The sequence below is a fragment of the Phalangium opilio genome, unplaced genomic scaffold (genome assembly GCF_054372755.1).
Source record: "Phalangium opilio isolate 3A_F unplaced genomic scaffold, DU_Popi_V2 ptg000352l_1, whole genome shotgun sequence".
Classification (NCBI taxonomy): domain Eukaryota; kingdom Metazoa; phylum Arthropoda; class Arachnida; order Opiliones; family Phalangiidae; genus Phalangium; species Phalangium opilio.
This window is the reverse complement of record NW_028324228.1, coordinates 2,166,904-2,190,259: the sequence shown is the minus strand read 5'-3', so window position 1 is coordinate 2,190,259 and position 23,356 is coordinate 2,166,904. Positions and strand designations below refer to the sequence as shown.

General features: G+C 37.8%; 1 protein-coding gene across 1 annotated transcript in view; it reads right to left on the bottom strand.

The window, feature by feature from the left end:
* Positions 1–23,356, bottom strand: part of LOC149602820 (ATP-binding cassette sub-family C member 1-like) — a 449,544-nt gene that overhangs the window by 186,498 nt on the left and 239,690 nt on the right. The gene's annotated exons all lie outside the window — the stretch shown is intronic.

The window sequence follows — 23,356 nt, the reverse complement described above, 5'->3', positions numbered from 1 at the left end:
CATCTATGGACGGAAATTTTATCTTTACACCGATCATCAGCCACTCATACACATACTCGCTGCTAACAGAACAATTCCGGCCCTAGCAGCCGCGAGACTTCAACGATGGGCCATACAGCTGTCAGCGTATACCTACGAATTGCGTTACAAAAAGGGACTTAACAATGCGAACGCTGATGCATTAAGTCGCCTTCCATTACCTGTGAAGCCAGTATCCGCGACACCATTGCCTGCGGAGTATGTGTTTCTGGTTGGGTCTTTAGACAACTCCCCTATATCGATCAAAACTTTGGCCGATACTACCAAAATGGACCCTATTCTCCAAGAAATACGCAATTACTTATCAGATGGATGGCCACAAAAATCAAAACTGGATGCAGAGATACACGGTTACTACCATAGAAGGGAAAACCTGTCCAACATTGACGAAATTCTACTCATGGGAAACAGGGTTATTATCCCGGCGAAACACCGAAAGGAAATAATCATGGAGTTGCATAGCACGCACCAAGGAATTGCTGCGATGAAGGCTACTGCCAGGTCCAAAGTATGGTGGCCAAATATAGATACAGACTTGGAAAATGCGGCGAAGAGTTGTAGTCGATGTCAGGACCACGCACCTATGCCACCAGCAAAGTTCAAACCATGGCCAACAACAGATGAACCATGGAGAAGGGTACATTGTGATTTTGCTGGCCCCATAGAAAATAAATACATCCTCGTGACCGTAGACTCTCATACAAAGTGGATGGAACTCGATGTAACTAAATCTACATCCAGCGCAGCGGTCATTCAAAACTTAAGGCAACATATCGCCCGTTATGGAATCATGCCGACATTGGTAACGGACAATGGAACTTGTTTCTCGAGTCAAGAATTCCAAGATTTCACTAGATGTAACGGGATAAATCATGTAACAACCGCGCCATATCATCCATCGTCTAATGGCCAGGCAGAAAGGAGTGTACGCACTATGAAGACAAGCTTGAAGAAAATCACGGGAGACACATCGCATGAAATTGATGTGATCAATAAGGGACTAAACACATACAAACAGGGTTCCTTAGAGGCACGCTTATGCAAAATATTAAGTAATTATCGCCGCACACCCAACAAATCCGGAAAATCACCGGCCGAGATGATGTTTGGTAGAAACATCCTTACAAAATTAGATGTATGTAATCCCATCATATTCACGTCAACATCAGAAAATTCGAAGAATTGTCGGGAGATCAATGACCCAAGTATAACCATGAAACAATATGAAGTCAACGACGCAGTCACAACTAGAAGTTATGGGCGAGAACCGAAATGGATACAAGGCACCATTATAAAGAAGCTAGGGAAGATGATGTATCAAATCGATACACCTAAAGGAATTTGGAGAAGACACTTTAATCAAATTAGACTACTACAACAAGAGAAGGATACGACGTCCCCACAATACCAACCAGAGTCAATCGTGACCAATAACAGAAATCATAAGGCTATTACACTACCTAAAGAGAGTTATTTGACTTTTACCCCCCGACATCCACGGAGACATATCACTGACCAGTTGGAAACCGCCTCAGTCAATATGTCAAGCCAAAATTCAAACACAGATCCAGTGTTGGCGGACAACAACAAATCCACTACAGTTCCTGTTGCTAAGAAATCCATTACAGTTCCTATTACCAAGAGATCCACTACAGTTCCTATCACCGTGAAATCCACTACAGTTCCAATCACTTTGACGTCCAACGCCAGTGATGTACCTAAAAGTCTGGTACAACTATCAGATACTAGGGAGCCTCAGAGCACTGCCAGGCCAATCCGAATCAAGCGACCACCGGAGAGATATGGACTATGAACTATAAAAAAAAAAAAAATCTCTCGAATGTTCCACATAATAATGTCTTAATTTAATTTAATGTAATATATTGACCATGTCGTATTTAGCGAAATGTTTTAATGACAAGTTACAATTTTATAATATCTTTTAAGTAATAATTACGTACAGCTTTGACAATGTTATAACTTAAAAAAAAAAAAAAAAAAAAAAAATTTTGTTAGAGGGAAGGTATTGAAGTATATAAAATTGTATAACGCGCCAAAATCTGTTTACCAGGACTGACCCGAGAGGGCGACACGATATTGGCAAGATAGGGGACCAAGGGGTTAGGGAGAAGGAAGAGGGGCACTTCGGAGTGAGGATTTGGACAGTACAGTACGACAAGCGTTATAGTTTTAACCAAGCTAATAAAATATTAATAAAGTATTAATCTGCTTTTGAACTATCAAGAAATTACTTTACTTGAGTTAACATATAATCACAACAATAGTGAAGATTTTTTACATTTCTGAGTGCCATAATTTCTTTTGGTGTGTTTAAATTTATTGAATTTTTTCCACGTCATAGAAAGAATAATTACCAAGTTACTCCTTCCGTAGTCAATGCATCTAAAATCAGGCAACTGTACATGTACCTACCCAAAAATTTATAGAAAAACATATTTCGGAGGTTAAGTAAAAGGTTTTTATTGGTTATTGCTCTGGATTACAGAAAACCCGGATGTATGTTTTGTCGGTTAATTTCAAAGGTTTTGTGCTATTTTGAGGAAATTCCTATCCCTTCTTTTTATTTAAGACCATTCAGCCTGTAAATAGGTTAAAGCATAAGTTTATCATGCATGATAAACTTATGGTTAAAGGAAACCAGTGTACTAAATATTTGAGAAATCGGTTGAAACCCGCGGACTTTGTTGCGTAGAGAAGTTTTTTAGATTTCTTGACGGCTTTTATTAAGATGGCGGCGGATTGGAAATATTTTTCTTAGTACGCGCCTACAACTTATAAGTAACGTTCCTACAAATTTTCAGCCTTCTAGGGCAAGCGGTTTGGGCTGGCCGTGTATTATCAGTCAGTCAGGACTTTGATTTATATAGATATACAGGGTGTTTCTGGAAAGTCTGGCACAAATTAACAGGCATGTTCCTTGGGTCAAAAGGAGTCCGAAAGGTCCTATGACGTTTTGGGGTAAAGCGCTCCGTTGCGACGTTATGGGCTCTCAAAAGTAGGCCGAAAAACAAGGAGATTTTGCAGAATTATGGCACTAGTATTGTGGTTTTGACCCAATTGTTTTCGATTATTGAGCATAAGGCAATGATCGAAATAAGTTCAAACCTAGTGGAAGACCGTGAACGTGTTAAACGGCCAAAAGCGTTAATCCCTTTGTTTTTATTAATGATTGTAATTAAAGGTAAAGAAAGTAGCTCAGATATGGGTTACTTGTTTGTTCAGATGTACTGGTAATTGACCAGTCTTTTATTCTTTATTTGAATTAGACTCATAACCTTTACAATAATTCGAATGAACCCCTTAAATTTTTCAATAAATCGAATCGAACCCATTAATTTTACAATAATTTGAATCGAACTCATTACATTTACAATAATTCGAATCGAACCCCATTACATTTACAATAATTTGAATTGAACCCCATTACATTTACAACAATTAGAATGAACCCCATTACATTTACAACAATTCGAATGAACCCCATTACATTTACAATAATTCTAATGAACCCCATTACATTTACAACAATTCGAATGAACCCCATTACATTTACAAAAATTGGAATGAACCCCATTACATTTACAATAATTCTAATGAACCCCATTACATTTACAATAATTCTAATGAACCCCATTACATTTGCAATAATTCGAATGAACCCCATTACATTTGCAATAATTCGAATGAACCCCATTACATTTGCAATAATTCGAATGAACCCCATTACATTTGCAATAATTCGAATGAACCCCATTACATTTACAATAATTCTAATGAACCCCATAACATTTACAATAATTCGAATGAACCCCATTACTTTTACAATAATTCTAATGAACCCCATTACTTTTACAATAATTCGAATGAACCCCATTACGTTCTACAAAAATTGTTCAAAATGGGCACCATCAACGTTTAAGCAAACTTGCGCGCGTACGCCATGAAGCACGTTAAGGTACACACATTTAAGCCGTCTGTAAAAAACCTACAACTTCTGACGTTGAAAACTACCCTAATGTTTAGACCAACACAGCAGGGGAAAAATTCGAATTATTGTAAATGTAATGGGTTCAATTCGAATTATTGTAAATGTAATGGGTTCAATTCGAATTATTGTAAACGTAATGGGTTCAATTCGAATTATTGTAAATGTAATGGGTTCAATTCGAATTATTGTAAATGTAATGGGTTCAATTCGAATTATTGTAAATGTAATGGGTTCAATTCGAATTATTGTAAATGTAATGTGTTCGATTCGAATTATTGTAAATGTAATCGGTTCAATTCAAATTATTGTAAATGTAATGGGTTCGATTCGAATTATTGTAAATGTAATGGGTTCGATTCGAATTATTGTAAAATTAATGGGTTCGATTCGATTTATTGTAAAATTAACGGGTTCGATTCGATTTACTGTAAAATTAATGGGTTCGATTCGATTTATTGTAAAATTAATGGGTTCGATTCGATTTATTGTAAAATTAATGGGTTCGATTCGATTTACTGTAAAATTTAAGGGGTCCATTCGAATTATTGTAAAACTTAAGGGGTTCATTCGAATTATTGTAAAGGTTAAGGGGTTCATTCGAATTATTGTAAAGATTAAGGGGTTCATTCGAATTAATATTGTAAAAGTAATGGGGTTCATTCGAATTATTGTAAAAGTAATGTGTCTAATTCAAATAAAGAATAAAAGAGTGGTCAGTTACCAGTACATCTGAACAAACAAGTAACCAGTATCTGAGCTACTTTCCTTACCTTTAATTACAATCATTAATAAAAACAAAGGGATTAACGCTTTTGGCCGTTTAACACGTTCACGGTCTTCCACTAGGTTTAAACTTATTTCGATCATTGCCTTATGCTCAATAATCGAAAACAATTGGGTCAAAACCACAATACTAGTGCTATAATTCTGCAAAATATCCTTGTTTTTCGGCCTACTTTTGAGAGCCCATAACGTCGCAACGGAGCGCTTTACCCCAAAACGTCAAAGGACCTTTCGGACTCCTTTTGACCCAAGGAACATGCCTGTTAATTTGTGCCAGACTTTCCAGAAACACCCTGTAGATAAGTTACTGAGCGCTTGTCATGAAGTGACTATGGTGAAACGTCATAGATTCGCGTAAAGCGACACCAATTGAGCCGCTGCCAATGGCTTAGTACAGACTAATTAGGAAGATGGACTGGAAAACCGCGTGTAGTCCATTCTCCTGTCTTTCTCGAACTAGCTCGCAGTAAGTCTCTAGCATTACGAATTATACTTATGGAACATATATAAACTTCTGATAGAACCATAGACTCATGATAGAACTTTGTAAGATAAATTAATATCACTTACCTTTTTCATTATTAATACGTGTTGGTTGCTTGAAAGAAGCACACGAGGTTCCACAGTAGTATCTTGCAGTAATTGCTCAAAAGTGTCAATCTTAATGTAACCAGAATCTGTAAACTTGGATTTGCAGTTACTCGTTATGTAAATGGATACAACGAATGCGAATACGAGATAAAATGACAGCATAATTTTTGCAGATTCCCGTAATGGAAACCACTTTAAAGACAATCCTGCGTACGCGAATAAATGTTTCAGAAACTTTACTAAGATTCAACGAGCCAACATGACAACAAATGTATTGAAAGCTTGACACTTAATTTACCTTGATTGACGAAAGGTCTCAAATGTGCAGAAAATATTTCGAAAAAGGATGAAGTCTTCTTGAAGAGAAAACGAAGAATTATACATTGAACTAAGACAACAACGACAATTGAGAAGAAGAGAAGTACAGAGACCTGAAATCGAGATTGAGGATGATTCGTCTATGAGAAATATTTCAATCACGGGGTAATTGAGAACTCAATATCCAAAAGAAGAGATGCAGGCTCGTAGGAACGTTTAGGGGGTACATTCTAATTGTGGATTTGGGCTCCCTCCCCCCCCCCCAAGATAAGAAAAATGTCGAAAAATACATGAAACATTGTACTTTAATTACGGGGAAATGTGATATGGTGAAGTATTATGATTTTCCAAAAACCAGTGTCCGATAGGTGTTGGTTTTTATCAATCTTATCAATACTCTCTCGATATGTTTAATAACTGCTAAATGATTTAGTCTTTTTTGAGTCTTTTTTTCCGTAAGTCAGGGCACCCACTCTTTTAGAGAATATTCTCATAGCAAAATATAGGATTTTATAGGAACGGATTCATAAAATTATGGTATTATATAGGACTCATAAATGATAAGATCTAGAGTGAGGATAATTTTATTTTAGTGACAATGTAAGATTCCTTAATTAAAGTGCGTTACATTGCACCTTGATCTAATGAAATACGGAAGGACATTCAGATTCACTTGGAAAAAAAGTGACTATTAATTTAAAAAAAAACAATTAGCAAAAAAAGAGACTTAATAGTGACTGAAAATTACCAAATCAAGCTATTTAAAAGGGTCAGGTAGGAAGAGATGTTTTTCTTAATTCTTATTTATAATTAAAGATATTTTAAAGGTCTATGCTATAATTGAGCTTAATCTGTGAGACAGGTGAAATGTCTTAGGCGAATTTCATTTGGAACGCAGCTCAGAATCCAAAAGTAATTGCTATACTTTAAAATTAAAACACCAAAAAAATTATTAAAATGAAATTATGGGAACATTGAAGGTAAAAATGTCCTGAGCGAGCGAAGTGAGCTCCGCCATTTTCTGATCGGACCAAATGAGATCTCACTAATTCTACGTTTAAAAGTTCATACAGCTGGGATTATAAATAATTACTTAAGAATCCCAAAAATATAGGATTTTATTTAACGATTTGTGAAATTATAGGGTAAAATAGGATACTTTCTAAAATATAGGCCTTTATTGGAATTATAGGACCTCTGGTTGTAAGTACGTTTTTAAAAGCTTCGATATAGACAAACTTCTTTCTGCTGAAGCGTAAATGGCAGGCACCAATGCAGGCACTACAAGAAGCAGACGAACTACCGGAAAAAGACGAGGGGTACGTTCAGTAACCCTCTTTGATGACAGCGCTTACTAAGCGATGTGAGATTTTTCCTACTGTACGCTTTTTCGCGTTTCCGGTTTTGACGTCATGATGCTCAGCGCTTGCCCATCAAAAAAACCATCTAATCGATATGGTTTTTTTGATGGCGTGACGTAGCGTTTGACTGATGAACACTTGACAGACGAAAAGTTGATGCGTGATTTAAAAATTAAATTCCAATAATGTTATTCCTACAGTAATTGTATTAGTTTTCATTACTAAACTACTTCTACCATTCAAATAGACATAATTTTCTTAAACAATTTCATTATTTGTGTTATGTTTTGTGATTAATGACGACTTATTGCACCGTATAGTAACTTTATTTATTCATGATTAGATTCAAGAGTGTCGACATCGCACCTCGTTAACCCTTATATAAGCTTCCTCCCAGAGCGGAGTATCACCTCGTTTTTTAGCAAGAGTACAAAGTAAAGTGAATTTAGTTCAGTTCAGTTCACTTTATAACAATTTGTAAGCTCGTTTATACTTAAAAAGAGCCATTTGCGCTTCGTAACGTTTTGAGGGCCAGTAAGACGTTTCCCCAACTCCATGCATTTTCTAAACCAGCGCTAACTTCAAAGTGTCACTTTTCCGTTCAACAGCCTTTTACGTCACTGTGACGTCTCGAGCCCATCAACCACACATCAAGAAAACAGCGATTTCCTTGAGAGTACAAAGTAAAGTGAATTTAGTTCAGTTCAGTTCACTTTATAACAATTTGTAAGCTCGTTTATACTTAAAAAGAGCCATTTGCGCTTCGTAACGTTTTGAGGGCCAGTAAGACGTTTCCCCAACTCCATTTTCTAAACCAGCGCTAACTTCAAAGTGTCACTTTTCCGTTCAACAGCCTTTTACGTCACTGTGACGTCTCGAGCCCATCAACCACACATCAAGAAAACAGCGATTTCCTTGAGATTTTCGTTACTGAACGTACCCTAGGTTTCGTCGTGCAACTTTCTTGCTGCCATTGCCTTTAAAACAAGTTTTCTCCGAGTCCGCTTTATTTTCACAATAGACGATTTCGGTATTCATCTCTGAGCAGGCGCGTACTGTCTTCAGCGCCCCAAATTCGCGAAGCTGTCTCTGATAAGCTGGATAGGCTTTCTAACTTTTTATGCCTTACCAAAGGCGGGCTCTACGACGGGAAACGGCGCTGCGCGTAATACCGAAATGGTCTATTTACCTCTTATTACTTCAGTATCATTTTGGCGCCTTATGATTATGAATTTGGCGCCCTTTCCGACCTATTTAGGCACCACCATAAGTCTATTATTTATAGAAAAAATGTATTTCATGTTTAAAGGACCCTTGTTTTTTAAATAGTTATGTTAACAGGAATGCATATATTTCTTCAAATTGGAAACTGTTAAAATAATATTTTCTGTGTCTTTCTACTTGAATTAAGGTGAAGAAGGTGTAGAAACCGTTACCCTGACGTCAGGTATAATTTATTTACTTAAAAATCACGTGATATCGACGGAGCTTGCGACCTATACGTGCAGCAACTAAGTTATCCAAAACGTCATATGCATTCGAATAACCAATGAGATGCGGTTTAACTAAGTTTCTAGCCCTTCCCCTTACCTTCAATCAGTTGTTAGTATGAGGTTTATGAGCGTTTAAAGATTTCAAGTTGAAGAGGTTTATTTATTCCTGATGTTAACTATATTATCAATATCGGTTTTCAAAAAAAAACTGCCAAAAATAAATTGGTTACTAACATGATTTTCAATCTTTAGCGCATTTGAAACGTTAGTAGAAGTATATTTTACGGGAGGCTTTGAAACAATTGTGGATTTGCCAGTTTCAAACCAAGACGATAACTCGTAAAAATCATAGTTTTTAAGACCAACAGCCACATCGATGGGCACGAAGAATAAGTCAATTCCCTTAAACCAATAAAATTAAATTAGTCTACTAAATGGTGGATTTGAAACTACTAAATGTTTTCTATTATGATTTAACATTGTTTATTAATCTTTATAGCTTAAAATGCATTGAAAGCAAAATTATCTTAAACAAAGATCAAAAGCGAAACCAATTTTGTTTCGCTGAATTACTGGCTGCGTTCAGAACAGGCGTTAAAAACATCGATATCTAACTAAACGGGTTTTCACGTCTTTGACCGTGACGCCAACATGATACTAATCAGATGCCCATCAGAGAAATAGGCTGTGAGAGGAGGTACTCCTGATGAGCATTGCGTTCATGACGTGGTTTTTTTTTACGATTAATAATAATGGTTTTCTACTTGTCGCGTAATCCATTCGTAAATACATCAGTAATAGTTCAAAATGGCGGAAAGAAATAATGAACTTTAAAATGCCATCGTGTTGAGCGCCTGCCACATTTGAAGAAGAGAGGGACGGAGTAGAAACGTCCAAACATCAAAGTTCAAACGTTTCAGTCTGTACTCCCACCTACGGCAACGAAGTCCTCCCAGCATGTTCAGCGTTTAGGTAGGGTCGTACGTAATGGATGCCCCCTCTGTCTTATAAAAAGAAGCTAGTACTCCTAGAAATACAATGGCTCTACGGGGTAGCACTTAATAATCGTCTACCGACGGGCAGGTGCGTTCGCAAGGTATCTAGGAGACATTCATTGTCATTTCCGTCCATTTTACCTCTTTTCACCTTGATTTAACGATGCAGAGTATGTCGCGGTCAGTGCACCGTCGACATTTTGAAAAGCATCGATAACAAAATATTTTGTCGTTTTACAACTACTAATTGTCGAATTCGGAAATGGCTTAAAGAGAAGCCGACACACAGGGGCAAGGCCGCCATTTGGGGTATCCTCCGTCTCGCCAAAAACACCGTTAGAGGCAGTGCGAGTCGGCAAGTCTCAGGCATGTAGTGAACTAGGGTTCAGTCTGATGTTGCTTCTAGGCGCTAGGGAGAATACCCCAATGGTAACCTTGTCCCTGGGTGTTGGTTTTTTCTGTATGTAATTTCCAAATGGTCTATGCCATTATGATGTATAAAATACATCGATGTTTTCCAGATGAGTGTTACTACTGAACGCAGCCACTATCCACTACTCACAAAAACAAGGAAGGATTAATCTATTTTCCAATCATTAAGAACAGAAAAGTGATAAAAACAATTCTTGTTGCGTAAGCGTCATAAGCCATGTGTCTGTGTGTCCCACTAACGAGATTGCAATGTGAAGAAGAATATTTGGTGTTTGCGACATTGTTATTATTATATATTTTGACTTTTACCTATTAAGGTAGAAATATAAAACACTGCATTTTACCAGCTTATTTCTTGTGCCTTCTTCCACTTCGATTTCTTTCAAGACACCTGATCTATTCAAAACCCTGGAATATAAATTCGAGCATGCTTCGTAGATACATCTCGCCGATTCCACAAGATTAGTACCCTAAATAAGCCAAGTATACATACTGTGAACTCTTTTAGATTTGTAACTGTCTTAAGATTGGCTCTTGGAACTGCTCAAAAAACGTCATGGGTTTGTAAGTCAACACCCAAATCAAATCGACAGATTAGAAGGGTTATCATACAGATATAAATTTATGGTTGTAGGTTAATTATTTTGGGGCGCGGGCCCACCGCTGAGGATCAGGATCAAACAGAATTACAATGGTAATAGTTTAGAAATAAATAGTTTCCATACCTCGATATAGCCCAATGTTAGCTCCTTCATTCTTCAGTCAAACAATGAAAATTCTCACATTAAAAATGAACCAAAAGATTGATAGAATTACACTTGGGCTTTAGTTTTAGGAATGAGCAGTGACGCTTTAGTCAAGTTTTCCGTAGCGATTGTTTGTAACGCGTGACAAAACTGGGTTAAAGCGTCTGTAGAGCTGAGAGGTTGGGTACTCAACTAAACTGATGCCAAACTGAGTGTACAAAATAGTAACTTTCATTTGTGATAAACATTTCATTGGCAACCTTTAGTAATAACTTTAAAAATGAAAAAATCGACAACAAATATGTTCAATTTTGTTAAAAAAATGTTTGTGAAGTAAATTCGATATAAATATTGGATTGGATGATTTTGATCGATTAACGATCAATTTGAAAAAAAAACCATTGTCCAAAGGAATACGGATATAAGGTAGACGATACGTTTGTATATAAATTATAGTTTAAATTAGGGTTAGGTAGAGCTTATTTAAGTTCGTGTTTATAATGAAATTGGAGGAACAGTGGCCATTTTTAACGACAGCAATACTTGATTTGGAAATTTAAAGTCTCTATCTTTAGTTGGTATTATGAAAACCTTGGGAATCATAATAATCAATTGAGAATCGCTGGAATCATTTTCAAGTAACAGAATCAGGTCTAGAAATGTTTGTTAGAGTCCTACCCCTTTTGTGCAAAAATTGGATTTGTTCCCTAAACCGTAAGATTGTATTAAATTTCGTCGTGGTTGGACTATGGCGGAACAATAAGATGGAAAGAGAAAAAACAAGTGCAAAGTTTTGATAACTTAAGAAAAACCTTAAAGCCGGTCGTTCATATAGCTTTTCATAGTTTAGCAATTAATGCAAGTTTTTTAATTAACGAAATCAGTTTAAGTTTACTAATAATTATCAACTTTTACATTAATAAGGAACATGATTTTAGATGAGCATTTACATTTGGCAATGGATTTTGAACAAGATTTTGACTAATATTTTTGAAATCTGAAAATCGACTGTACGTATCGCACCCTAATCCAGTGTGAATCAATTGAGCACTGCCAACTCTAATACTAGGCCTTGAAATGTACGACAGAAGCATTTTTTATGTGACATTTTGAATTTGCGCTTAGTAACCGTTAGATGGCTCTTTTCTGAGGCGAATTTTCGCGATGACGAAATTAAAGTCGTACTGCGCAGTCTCGCATGACGTCACGTCTTTCGCTTATGGCGGACCAGGGTGGGAAATAAGGATTTTTTTAAACTACTAAATAACCTGGCCCATGACCATTGACCAGGGCACATCGTCTGCTAAACTAGAGAAGTGGGTAATTAAAATATCGGAGTTTATAATGTCTGTGACCGAATTCAGCTGTCAAAGAAATCTCCTCCTACCTCTCCTAAGCTCGCTCATTGGTCAATCCAAATCAAACTTAAGGCATTTCATTGGCAGTGGCAGTTTTTGGGAAAAACTTAAGGGCTGTGATGGGTTGAAATTTCCATGCAGACGCTATTGACACGTGTCAAAACGTACATCAAATTTAAACTAGTATTTTTCGAAATCGGAAACCGTTCAGCATCATGAACCGGTTTATTGACCGGTTTTTTGCTTTCTTTTTCGAGCCGAACTTAGCACATTACACTTCTTTCGTTGCTAACAATTTCCCATAGTTTTGAATTTGCCGCCAGTTTAAAACCTCAGAAAAGCGACATCTAGCGCCATTTGTGAAATCCTAACTGCCACCCCCTTTTTATTCCTATCGCAAGGCCTAGTATTAGAGAAGGCAGTGAATTGAGAAAATCTCCCATATCCATTATTTAAAGGAAACGTTCAGGTAACATAAAATTTCATGCTAAAAGAACGACCTTTTCCTAAATATTAAAGGAAAATATCTCTTATTACAAAATATTTTGTATTTATAATTAGTCTTAAAAACGAGAATTACTGCGCCGCCATTGGTTTAGTGGCGTCTGCTAAATCGAACTACTTACTTACGAGAGTAACGGGATTGGTTGAATTCTCAAAGACTGAGAAAGGTATAAGTGGTTCGATTTAGCAGAGGCCACTAAACCACTCTGTATTTCCACATATTAGAATCGACATGCAAAAGTTCAATTAAAACTTGAGCGCGAATAGAGGAAATGGTTAAATATTCCGCAAAAGTTTGTAAGGCCACTAAATCTTTCAAGTATCTAGCATTAAACGAAGCGTTAAATTGTTTACTGTATGCTTACGACCTGTGACGTTTAACCACTAAAGTCATTCCCAGTTCTTTTCAAATCCTGTCGCACACTGAATTTTTACCATTATCATAAAACAGATAATTTAAAAAAAAGAGAAAATGGGTAAATGTTCATTAGGTGCAGCGAAACTCCGGGATTTTGCTACTGGTTTTGCTTAGTTCCCACTTGACCGAAAACACGACCGAAACACTGCGTAAGGACCTCTGAGGTAAACAAGTTGGGAAACCAAAATAAACCTCTTGGAGTCGAGACAAAATCAAGAGGTTTTTCTTAAATAATTAAATAAATAAAATTAATATTAATTATTTTAATCGTCGGTAATTTACCTTAATTCTAGTTTAGTCGTTTAAAGAAACGTTATTCCTAAAATCATTGTAAACATGGCTATTTTTACGTTTAAATTCAAGCGTATGCCTCTTTAACATATTTAGGGTCTATAAGGCGATTGATTCACAATAAATGATAAGAATACCCGCCACTGCGTGAACCTTTAATGGAAGCCCTGCCATTGGGAAGCTAGACGTTTCTCGTAACCCTAGCCGATCGCCGCGCACTTCTTAACCTTAACGATGGAGAAGCCAAAAATTGCTTTCTGCGAACACGTTTGCTCCGATTTGCCAACTGCGAACGCGGTGACAGATTGACACACAGACACGTCCAGTGTAATAAATCTCAGTGACATCTTCGTCACTCGGAGAGGTAAAAAGTTTCTGCAGAACGTGACCGGAACATCTTTCGATCGGGCAGAATCAGAGAGAATTTATAATAGGGAGTAGAAACTGAGGAATATTACGTAGCTCAAAAATCACGTGATCAACAAAAGTGGCCAGGTCTATTTCCGGTATAATTTTTTTGGCCCCTCCCTCTAGGGTGGGTCTAGAATGTTGTGGGAGGATCTAGGGGAGATGGACACTACCTTTTTACTTTTGCACGCCAGATGGCGTTCAAAAGTTATATTTTTATAAACGGAAGACTTAAAGCCCGTCGAACACGCTCGGAGTGTCAATTGAAATATACGGGCCCACGAGAGGGAAACGATGAAAAATTCCCCAGTGGAATACCGGCGGTGGTTTGCTGACGTCATGCTGTGACCAAGAATCTGATACGCATGCGCGAGCTTTATAAAAAATACCCCTAGAATATGCACTAGAGTAACTACGCTCATGGTATGGTGGTTAGAACCGTTGCCTTTTGCGCGGCAGAACCATGGGTCGCAGTTCGATTCCGCACGAGGAATTTTTTTTTTTTTAAGTTTTATTTTAATTAAAGATGTTTTGAGACGAAATTCATCTTAAAATAACGAGGAAAAAGTTTTAACAAAAGTAAATTTGTTATTCTGGGAGAGCGGTCGCTCTCTTAGATAAGACCTGATACTCCCTCTAATGCTAAAGGAGGGTTCTTTGATTGGCCATAACGTTTTTCGTATTGTGTTTTCTGCTTTGAAATTTTGCCAGTGAACTAAAATTTGGGCCCTACTTTTGTGGTTAAAATTTCAAAGAGATCCAACTAATAGTTAATTCTATAAAGAATAAAGTTGTTAAGGGTGGTTTTAGAATCCATAAAATAATTAAGACATTTTGTGAAAAATACTATATTCTTCCATAGAGATAACATGGGATTTTTCTGAAAAATGACCTTAATTGAGATCGTGTATAAAGAAAACTATTCATTCGTTACGTTTGGGAACCATCTTAAATGAAAGATAACAGTCCATAGATGTGCCTTTCCTTAGTTTCATTAAGATAAATTAAGTTTAAGTATTGATTTTTATCATTATTAAGACATGCTTTGACTTACGTTGTTTTGGGTATTGGAATTATGGCGTTTTACCACTGTTAGAGACACGCAATTTAGCCTTAATTTTTTATATTCGACTTACGGGGTTTTTGTAGTGATTCACGCCGTTAGAGGGATATTAAGCAAGAAAAGCATGCCGTTTGAGCTCTCGGTTAAAACTTGTGGGTGCTTGTAGGTACTTGTGGGTGCTTGTATGTACAGTCTGTTAGAAAAGTCTTTGCCCGTTGATTTTTTTCCGAATATTTTGAATAATTCAAAAACCGTTGATCACAGAGAATTAACATTTGACACTAAGATAGATATTTTAGTTCTCCATCAAATGAGACCAAATTTGAAGTCGTAGGTCGAAGCACGTGCTAAAAAACGCGAATTTTTCGAAAATCTGAAAATGTTCAACTTTTTAAATATTAGTTTTTGGAGAAAATAAATGTGATTTTCGTTATCAGGGGGGTCAATTTATATTTAGAAAGTGTCTTCAATTTCCTTGTATCTTTAATATTTCGCAAGATATTTCAATTTGTTTAAATTTATAAAATTGAGAACGCTCTAAGTTCCACAAAAAGTGAAAATGAAAACCGTTTACCCAGATATCTAGAACATCCCATATAGGGTATTTCTACCTATCTTTTTGTTGATATGACGAATTAGTAAGTTCCAGCTAACTTTAACTATATTTGAAAACTTAGTTGGAATTTTAGTTTATTTAATCTTTATGCACAGACACGGTTAGTTACCCAATTTGACCACTAACAATAGAGGATGACTTCACATATGGATTAGCTGAGGCTGGGTCTACGAATGTCTAGTTATTCACTCTCTTAGGAACGTCCTATTATAGACCCGCAACATATCAGTTTTATGAATAAACCCTGGTTAAGCATTGTTATTTTGAATTTGAGAGTTGTCAAACACCTGGTTTAAGTCAATTTTTACACCCGAATAACGCCGCGTAGCTAGACTAGTTTGAAATCCTTACACACCACACTAACTTATTCATGGAAATAATGTTTAAATTTACGATTGCTGTGACGTTCAATTTCTGAATGTCTTGTATGGGTCATGAGTGAAAACAGTATTTTCAAATGATCATTGGTATGAAATTTTGGGCTTTTCTATTGCCAGGCCTATCGTAACATTGTTAGTACGACAGCAGTTACCACAAATACAAGTGGATTTTTAGTTCCGAATCTTAAATTTACTTCGAAACGGTATACGGACTAAATACCCTCAAGACCGAAACCCCATGTCATAATCCCCAGTATTGAAAACAAAACAAAAAACCCCTCCTTAGACAAAACCCCCGGTCGTTTTCCCCCCTTCTCTAGGCAAAATCCCCCGGTCATTTTCCCTCATCCTAGAAGAAAGAAAAGCCCCCCATTCTCCCATTCTCAAGGCAAAATCCCCTCGTCATTTTCCTATTCCAAGAAGAAAGTAAAGCCCCCCATTCTCAAGGCAAAATCCCCGGTAATTTTCCTTCATCCTAGAAGAACGCAAAGACCCCCCCTTCTCAAGGCAAAATCCCCCGGTCATTTTCCCTCATCCTAGATGAAAGTAAAGCCCCCCCCCGTTCTCAAGGCAAAATCCCCCGGTCATTTTCCCTCATCCTAGATGAAAGTAAAGCCCCCCCGTTCTCAAGGCAAAATCCCCCGGTCATTTTCCCTCATCCTAGAAGAAAGAAAAGCCCCCATTCTCAAGGCAAAATCCCCCGGTCATTTTCCCTCATCCTAGGAGAAAGTAAAGCCGCCGCCATTTTGTGAAAATATATCGAGTGACGTTTAAATGGCCATATAGGTTACGTCGAATTATGGACTACTAGAAGAAAAGCCCGTTGCGGCTAATACACCAACGGGCGGTAGCGAATAATGTTTTTGCAATTTTTTCCCCTTGGTGACAACTACTCCTTGGTGGCTAAAATTGAATCTAAGACCAACCTATACTAGAACCTGCAGATAAAACGGCAAATCGACACCCCAAAACTGGAAGGCAGGCCAGGGCGTTACGCTATTGGCCGAAGGTGCCAGTTTTAAATTATCGATGAAATCAGAATCTATTTTGATTTTTAAAATCATTCAGAGATATTTCCTGGATGTTTCACTATGCAGATAGGTCTTATAACTAGTAGATGAATCGTTTGAAAATCACGAAAAGTGAATTCGGACGGGCGGCGCGAGAAAAAATAGGCTGTTATATATTAGATGAGTCGGGGTAGTACCAGTTAGATCCTGCGGAACATGAAGGGATAACGTAAATTCGAATGTGACATGAAAAAGATAAATATGGGATTCAAAATCTGCAAATTGGTTTTAAATATTCCTTTATTTTTCTGTTTGTTACCATATAGAAACGTAAATAAATCAAAAGCGAGAAAAAGTTACATGCGAATTTTTGGAAACAAATATTTAGCAATAATGATGGCTAACTAGACTAAACCGTTTTGCATCAATTTGGCAATAAAAATAAAACGCTTGCAAAAATCAATTTGTAAACCAAAGAAAAAACTTATCAATATTTAATTAATACGGCAGCGAATCGCCCCTCACGCGCAAACACATTCGTAGCCTTTTCCTAAAGGACACACATAATTTCCGGATGAAATCAGGTGGCAAAGCGTTGTAAGCCGCAAGAACCATGTTGAGAAGATCTTCTCGAGTGTCCGGAATTCTCTTTTCCATGTTGTTTGCCATATGTGCCCACATGGTTTCAATGGGATTTAAGTCCGGCGAGTGCGATGGCCATTCCAACACGTTAATTCCTTCGTGGTCCAAGAAATTGGCCACAATTCGGGCATTGTGCGCGGGGCAGTTGTCCTGTTGGAACCACAGGCTGAAATATTTATGTGATAAGTCAATAAATTCCATAGAATTAATGTTAATAAACTTACCGGTTTTGGTCTTCCACGTCATAAATAGCGGCCACAGAGGGAAGCATGGAGTCCCGCAAAATCCGAATATAGGACTGGCCGTTTAGACGTCCCTCAATTGGGTGCAAAATGCCGACCCTGCCATCGCCAATACATCCCCAAACGTTGACGCTAAAACGCCCGCTCCTTTTCGTATGATTGACGAAGTTCGGGTCGTATCTTTGATTTGTGGTTCTCGTGACCCACACCACCGGCGACGATGGCGAACTTTGAAAGGACTATAAAATATCAAGAATAAAATTAATTGAAATTAGCATAAGAAATTACCCAGTTAATATTTACTTTTTCATCGGAGAAGAGAATGAACCTTTCCAAGTCTTCCCGTGGCCAAGTTAGCATTTCTTCGCAAAATTCCCGACGAGCGCGCTTGTGGGCTGCCGTGAGAAAAGGCTTATTCGCCGACCTTCGTCTCCTTACTCCCTCCTTCTTTAATTTGGCCCAAACGGTTGTTGGCGTAACGTTGACACCAGTGTTGTTTTGCCACCTATTTCTTAAATGTCTGATTGAAAGAAATTGGTTGTTCTTGGCGTCCCTGATGAGTGCCCTCGTCTCTCCGGCATTGCCGGCGATCGGTCTACCAGGTCTATCTAAATCCTACACGTAGGGGAACCACCTTATACTATCTACATCTCTAACCTTATATAATCAAACCAAAGGCAAATATTAAGCAAAACCTTACTTGAACCCTTTGGAATCTTTCATATCGTGAATACGTGTAACGAGCAGCTCTACTTGAACATCCAACACGATTAGCGATTGCATCCCAGGTCCATCCTTGTCTCCTTAGAGTAATAATTTCGACTCTTTGTCCTTCCGTGATGCGAGGCATGATTGAAACTGTTTACTTTCTTAAGGAATGTAGGCATTTTTATATCAAGTCACAAATATTTTTTGAGTGCGTTTCCCGTCTATAGAATCTCTATTTAGAACCAAAGCAAAACGTTTTTAAATAGAGATTCTATAGACGGGAAACGCACTCAAAAAATATTTGTGACTTGATATAAAAATGCCTACATTCCGTAAAGGGAGGGTGAAGTAGAAAATCAGGTGATTTTTTATCAATTCTTCTACTAATTACAAGACCAGTCTACATAGTGAAACATTCAGGAAATACTTCCGAATGATTTTAAATTTCAAATTAGGTTCAGATTTTAAGGATAATTTTAAAGAAGGTCCTCCGACCAATCGCGTAACGCCCTGCCTTTTTATTAACAAAATTCTCGTGGCAAGCTCCATGTCGCGCGCGAATTTTATCAAATCTCGTGATAAATTTCATTCAACACGGAACGTGCCACGAGAATTTTGTTAATAAAGAGGCAGGGCGTTACGCGATTGGTCGGAGGACCTTCTTTAAAATTATCCTTAAAATCTGAACCTAATTTGAAATTTAAAATCATTCGGAAGTATTTCCTGAATGTTTCACTATGTAGACTGGTCTTGTAATTAGTAGAAGAATTGATAAAAAAATCACCTGATTTTCTACTTCACCCTCCCTTTACGGAATGTAGGCATTTTTATATCAAGTCAAAAATATTTTTTGAGTGCGTTTCCCGTCTATAGAATCTCTATTTAAAAACGTTTTGCTTTGGTTCTAAATAGAGATGCTATAGACGGGAAACGCACTCAAAAAATATTTGTGACTTGATATAAAAATGCCTACATTCCTTAAGAAAGTAAACAGTTTCAATCATGCCTCGCATCACGGAAGGACAAAGAGTCGAAATTATTACTCTAAGGAGACAAGGATGGACCTGGGATGCAATCGCTAATCGTGTTGGATGTTCAAGTAGAGGTGCTCGTTACACGTATTCACGATATGAAAGATTCCAAAGGGTTCAAGTAAGGTTTTGCTTAATATTTGCCTTTGGTTTGATTATATAAGGTTAGAGATGTAGATAGTATAAGGTGGTTTCCCTACGTGTAGGATTTAGATAGACCTGGTAGACCGATCGCCGGCAATGACGGAGAGACGAGGGCACTCATCAGGGACGCCAAGAACAACCAATTTCTTTCAATCAGACATTTAAGAAATAGGTGGCAAAACAACACTGGTGTCAACGTTACGCCAACAACCGTTTGGGCCAAATTAAAGAAGGAGGGAGTAAGGAGACGAAGGTCGGCGAATAAGCCTTTTCTCACGGCAGCCCACAAGCGCGCTCGTCGGGAATTTTGCGAAGAAATGCTAACTTGGCCACGGGAAGACTTGGAAAGGTTCATTCTCTTCTCCGATGAAAAAGTAAATATTAACTGGGTAATTTCTTATGCTAATTTCAATTAATTTTATTCTTGATATTTTATAGTCCTTTCAAAGTTCGCCATCGTCGCCGGTGGTGTGGGTCACGAGAACCACAAATCAAAGATACGACCCGAACTTCGTCAATCATACGAAAAGGAGCGGGCGTTTTAGCGTCAACGTTTGGGGATGTATTGGCGATGGCAGGGTCGGCATTTTGCACCCAATTGAGGGACGTCTAAACGGCCAGTCCTATATTCGGATTTTGCGGGACTCCATGCTTCCCTCTGTGGCCGCTATTTATTTCGAAGACCAAAACCGGTAAGTTTATTAACATTAATTCTATGGAATTTATTGACTTATCACATAAATATTTCAGCCTGTGGTTCCAACAGGACAACTGCCCCGCGCACAATGCCCGAATTGTGGCCAATTTCTTGGACCACGAAGGAATTAACGTGTTGGAATGGCCATCGCACTCGCCGGACTTAAATCCCATTGAAACCATGTGGGCACATATGGCAAACAACATGGAAAAGAGAATTCCGGACACTCGAGAAGATCTTCTCAACATGGTTCTTGCGGCTTACAACGCTTTGCCACCTGATTTCATCCGGAAATTATGTGTGTCCTTTAGGAAAAGGCTACGAATGTGTTTGCGCGTGAGGGGCGATTCGCTGCCGTATTAATTAAATATTGATAAGTTTTTTCTTTGGTTTACAAATTGATTTTTGCAAGCGTTTTATTTTTATTGCCAAATTGATGCAAAACGGTTTAGTCTAGTTAGCCATCATTATTGCTAAATATTTGTTTCCAAAAATTCGCATGTAACTTTTTCTCGCTTTTGATTTATTTACGTTTCTATATGGTAACAAACAGAAAAATAAAGGAATATTTAAAACCAATTTGCAGATTTTGAATCCCATATTTATCTTTTTCATGTCACATTCGAATTTACGTTATCCCTTCATGTTCCGCAGGATCTAACTGGTACTACCCCGACTCATCTAATATATAACAGCCTATTTTTTCTCGCGCCGCCCGTCCGAATTCACTTTTCGTGATTTTCAAACGATTCATCTACTAGTTATAAGACCTATCTGCATAGCGAAAAATCCAGGAAATATCTCTGAATGATTTTAAAAATCAAAATAGATTCTGATTTCATCGATAATTTAAAACTGGCACCTTCGGCCAATAGCGTAACGCCCTGGCCTGCCTTCCAGTTTTGGGGTGTCGATTTGCCGTTTTATCTGCAGGTTCTAGTATAGGTTGGGCTTAGATTCGATTTTAGCCACCAAGGAGTAGTTGTCACCAAGGGGAAAAAATTGCAAAAACATTATTCGCTACCGCCCGTTGGTGTATTAGCCGCAACGGGCTTTTCTTCTAGTAGTCCATAATTCGACGTAACCTATATGGCCATTTAAACGTCACTCGATATATTTTCACAAAATGGCGGCGGCTTTACTTTCTCCTAGGATGAGGGAAAATGACCGGGGGATTTTGCCTTGAGAATGGGGGCTTTTCTTTCTTCTAGGATGAGGGAAAATGACCGGGGGATTTTGCCTTGAGAACGGGGGGGGCTTTACTTTCATCTAGGATGAGGGAAAATGACCGGGGGATTTTGCCTTGAGAACGGGGGGGGCTTTACTTTCATCTAGGATGAGGGAAAATGACCGGGGGATTTTGCCTTGAGAAGGGGGGGGGGTCTTTGCGTTCTTCTAGGATGAAGGAAAATGACCGGGGATTTTGCCTTGAGAATGGGGGGCTTTACTTTCTTCTTGGAATAGGAAAATGACGAGGGGATTTTGCCTTGAGAATGGGAGAATGGGGGGCTTTTCTTTCTTCTAGGATGAGGGAAAATGACCGGGGGATTTTGCCTAGAGAAGGGGGGAAAACGACCGGGGGTTTTGTCTAAGGAGGGGTTTTTTGTTTTTTTTTCAATACTGGGGATTATGACATGGGGTTTCGGTCTTGAGGGTATTTAGTCCGTATACCGTTTCGAAGTAAATTTAAGATTCGGAACTAAAAATCCACTTGTATTTGTGGTAACTGCTGTCGTACTAACAATGTTACGATAGGCCTGGCAATAGAAAAGCCCAAATTTCATACCAATGATCATTTGAAAATACTGTTTTCACTCATGACCCATACAAGACATTCAGAAATTGAACGTCACAGCAATCGTAAATTTAAACATTCTTTCTATGAATAAGTTAGTGTGGTGTGTAAGGATTTCAAACTAGTCTAGCTACGCGGCGTTGTTCGGGTGTAAACATTGACTTAAACCAGGTGTTTGACAACTCTCAAATTCAAAATAATAATGCTTAACCAGGGTTTATTCATAAAACTAATATGTTGCGGGTCTATAATAGGACGTTCCTAAGGGAGTGAATAACTAGACATTCGTAGACCCAGCCTCAGCTAATCCACATGTGATGTCATCCTCTATTGTTAGTGGTCAAATTGGGTAACTAACCGTGACTGTGCTTAAAGACTAAATAAACTAAAATACAAACTAACTTTTCAAATATAAGATCACAGCTACTTATGAACCTTCACCTTATGGGTTATATTTGGCTTGAGTAGACCGACCGTTCTGATTATTCATGGTGAAGTCAAAATATCGTGAAGCTCGGTCATTAACAGCAGCTTAGATTACGAGATTTAATCCAAACAGGTAAACACTACTAAACAGGGCCGGGAATAAGCACAGGACACAGGACATTGTCCAATTAAATTTGAAAATGCCCCATATTTTTTTTTAAAAATTAAGGTTACTTGACATTTTGACCGATAAATATTTCCGAAGTTGAGATAGCTTGACTATTAGGTTTCGACACTATTTTTGGAAACTCCGGAGGACAGGGTTCTATATATTTTCCAGTCAAAGGAGAGGTTACTGGACACACGTTATATAATAATTTTACCTTATTTCAGGCCCTGCTACTAAACCAATGGGAAAGTAGTCTTTATATTTAAAAAAAATTCCTTGTGACATTTACAACGGTCAGGTAATATTGAAGTGAAAGACTAAATTCTTAAAATTAGAACATTTATGTATCCCTTTAAACATAATGAAAAGTTAAAGTTAGCTGGAACTTACTAATTCGTCATATCAACAAAAAGATAGGTAGAAATACCCTATATGGGATGTTCTAGATATCTGGGTAAACGGTTTTCATTTTCACTTTTTGTGGAACTTAGAGCGTTCTCAATTTTATAAATTTAAACAAATTGAAATATCTTGCGAAATATTAAAGATACAAGGAAATTGAAGACACTTTCTAAATATAAATTGACCCCCACACTCTGACTTTTGACAGTGCGTTTGCCAGTCACGCTCTTTGTGCTCTGGTTTCTGTGTAAGTGTATCAGCTTTTCCCTCCCCTCTTGCTTTCTC